This window comes from Triticum dicoccoides, chromosome 4B (genome assembly GCF_002162155.2).
Source record: "Triticum dicoccoides isolate Atlit2015 ecotype Zavitan chromosome 4B, WEW_v2.0, whole genome shotgun sequence".
In the NCBI taxonomy this organism is placed as follows: Eukaryota; Viridiplantae; Streptophyta; class Magnoliopsida; order Poales; family Poaceae; genus Triticum; species Triticum dicoccoides.
The window spans coordinates 647,418,301-647,421,853 of NC_041387.1; positions in this window are offsets into that span (position 1 = coordinate 647,418,301).

The following is a 3,553-nucleotide window of genomic DNA, read 5'->3' on the forward strand; positions in this document are numbered from 1 at the left end:
TGAGTGGTGGGAGTGGATGAACAGGACCCGTGGCATTGCCTCTGGATGAACAGGACCCCGATTGATCGAGCCGGTTGGGGCTGGATGAAGAGGACCCCGTGGAGGGCTGGATGAACAGGACGACCCCGTGGAGGGCTAGATGAACAGTAGACGGTGGAGGGGTGGATGAAAAGTAGCCCGTGGAGGGGTGGTTAAACAGGAGCCCATGGAGAGGGGTGGTTGAACAGTAGCCAGTGGAGTAGCGCGCGGTAGAGGCTGGATGAACAGGAGCCCGTGGATGAACAACCGCAGGTGGAGGCTGGAGGAGGTCGACGGTGGATGAATAGTAGCCCATGGAGGCTGGAGGAGGTCGACGGTGGAGATGAACATTATCTCGTGGAGTCCCGTTTTGTGGTATGCCACACCCCTCCTGATGAACATGACCCCCGTTTCGACCGTTACACTCCAACACAAGTCTGTTTCGTCCGTTTTGCGGTACACCACACGCCTCCCGATCAACAGGACCCCCGTTTCGACCGTAGGAGGTCCGTTTCCTCCGTTTTGCGGTACACAAGACCCCTCCCGATGAACAGGATCCCGTTTCGAACATGGCCGGTCGAACACAAGGCCGTTTCCTCCGTTCTGCGGTATGCCAGGCCTCATTTCCATCGCCTATTCCGTCCAAGCCCTCCCGATGAACACGACGACACATTCCGTTCCGACCCAGCCGGTTGGCTCTCCATGAACACGATGATGACACTGTTTCTCCGTTCCGACCCAGCCATGTACACGAGCCCTGGCCGTACGTATATATGCGTGAGTAGGCCTTCGAGACCCCGCCCGTATGTACACATACGTGGCCGTATTTTCTTTCTTGCACCCTGGCCGCTGTACGTACGTGTACATGCTACGTGCGCGCCTCTACTACGACACGTGCGTGCCTCTACATCGACCAGTATATATGTACGTACACGTTCGCGACCAGAATGACAACGCTACGTACGCTTTGACCAGGTGGGTCCCGACTGTCAGGCACTTCCTTGCATGCGAAGATGTAGCTGGTGGGTCCCACTAGTCAGGGGGACGAATCGTTTTTTTTTCGGACGCACTTCCTTGCGTGCGAAGATGTAGCTGGTGGGTCCCAGCAGTCAGGAGGGCGAATCGTTTTTTTGCCAGGACGCACTTCCTTGCGTGCGAAGATGTAGCTGGTGGGTCCCAGCAGTCAGGGGGGAAACGTTTCTTTCGTGAAATATGGTGGCCTGTCCGGTGGGTCCCTGCTATCAGGTGGAGGTATCATTATTTTCCGCGTAATAAGGAGGCACTTCCTTGCTGCGGCCATGTACCCAGTTGTCAGCCTCTCCACGTACAGTCCACGTCCGATGGAAGTCATTCCTTGACCACGTTGACCACACCGCACCAAGAGCACCAGGGTGGTGGACGACGGTGAGGCCTAGGAAGGGGACGACGTGGAGCCGGGTAAGACGTGGTAGTGGAAGCCCGCGCGGAGAGGAGTACGAGGGTTCACCGGTTCGGCTGCGGTGTGAGGCTGCCGTCGCCGCAGAATAACAGGGGGTGTGGGTGAGTAGAGGGATGCCCTCGCCAGAGGTGGGAGTAGCAGTGGGCGCTGAGGTCTGCGCGGCAGCACAGCTGGCCACGGGAGGCGAGAGCAAGCGGTCCCGCCGGCGCTGCTTTGGCGGCTGGAGCAAGAAGATCACAGATTGAAGAAACACGACGGCCGTTGGATTGACATCCAACGGTTACATCTTCTAGAATCGTTTGTTGACATATATAATAACTAAAAAAATCTTGCATACGCGTCAACTAAACAGGCCCACAAGTCAGACCACTCCTTCTTTTTTAATAATTTATATATAGCTCATGGCAACTTCTTATGCAATTTATTGCAGTCATTTTTTTGGTTGGCCAGGGCCAATTTCGCATATTTCTGTGGGTTCCAAACTATTTTAATACCGAAATGTCGAGCCGGATTTAAAGTACTTTGAAGATATATTTAAATTAGGTTAATGCCCAGTGAAATAGGAATCTGAAAATGTAAAAAAAATATATAAAGTAATTGCCAATTTGTCATCTGTTTTTATATTTACAACCCATTTCATATTACTTTCAAGATTTGTAGGCGTCTTGAAAGAGTTGCAGCCCATTAGGGCATAGAAAAATAAATAGGCCTGGATTGGGTATTCTTCAGAAAAAATAAGCTGTGCTCATTTTTACAAAGAAAAAATAGCTGGGCTGGTCACATGGTGAACATAAAATATAAGCCTGGGCTAGACGGGCCACAGCCCAGTTCAAACCCTGCTCCGTCTCAACAATAACAAAAAAATACTGCTCGAGCAGCTACGTCCTAGGTGTCAGCCGATCTTGTGCTGTTCTCTTGTCTATTGACTATATACGCTCACAATGTTGTGGGTCCCAGATGTCAGGAAAACACTAGGAGGAAGCATTTTATTTTTCCATACGCTGATGTGGTGGGCCCCTATTGTCATCCTATCCACGTACTTCTGCCGATTCCTGTTGTTTGTTGACCATGTTGACAACGCGAGAGGGCGGCGCCGCGGTGAGCGCACCAAACTGCACGGAGGACGTAGGCGTTAATGATTTAGGAGACGGTGGGGCGGCGATGCGTGCGCTGAGGCGCAGCCAGCCGTGGGAGGCGGAAGCAGGCGGCCCTGCCGGCACATGTTTAGTTTTGGCGGCTGGAGGAAGACAGGACTGAAGAAACATGACAGACTATAAAAGCAGTAGGAGTACTTAACAACCTTAACTGAAACCAGCAGGGGCACTTAACAACCAAAGCTAAAAGTAGTATGAGTACTTATATAGGTTCAACCGTACAAAGCACTCCTCGAACAGTGCTACTTTGCCTATAGTTAACCAAGTGTGAGGCCGCCAAGCCCCAGGACCGCCACCCCGCGCATCAACAACCTTCTGAAAGCGGCTTCATCTCGCAATGTGGTCAATAAACAGGATATTCGCTTTAGAGCCATGGAAAAGCATGAACATAATCTTCTGTCCTATTCTCCAAGATGGACGACCCTTCATTATTTGAGACAACCCATGAATAAGTATCTTTTCACCTCCAAGGGGAATTGAGTAGGTCGACATAAACATCATGTTGTGACCAAGCGCAAGTCTAACCCGACCATGGTCAGGCATCTGTATATGAACAATAGAACTGGGCAGTTCCAGTTTCAAGAAGATCACAACTGTAAAACTGTGTATAAGCAATAGTTCATGAACAACATATATAACAGAAAACAACTCGTACCATAAGTTTCTCGACATAGTTGGACCTGTTCAAAGAGTGCAGCAGTGGCACACATATCCCACGCGGCCTTCCACCATTGAAACGCCCCACAAGGACCTCAAGACGATCAATAAAGTGTAGGAACTACGGATGTCGATCCAGTCAACTTCAGTGCCATCAGTAACAGCCGAGTCACTACTAGGAAAAGGCCTACTAATGGCGCACCGGTTTTGCCTACTAATGGCGCACTACCGGTGCGCCATTAGTAGCACACCATTAGAATTTTTTACTAATGGCGCACCACAGGTG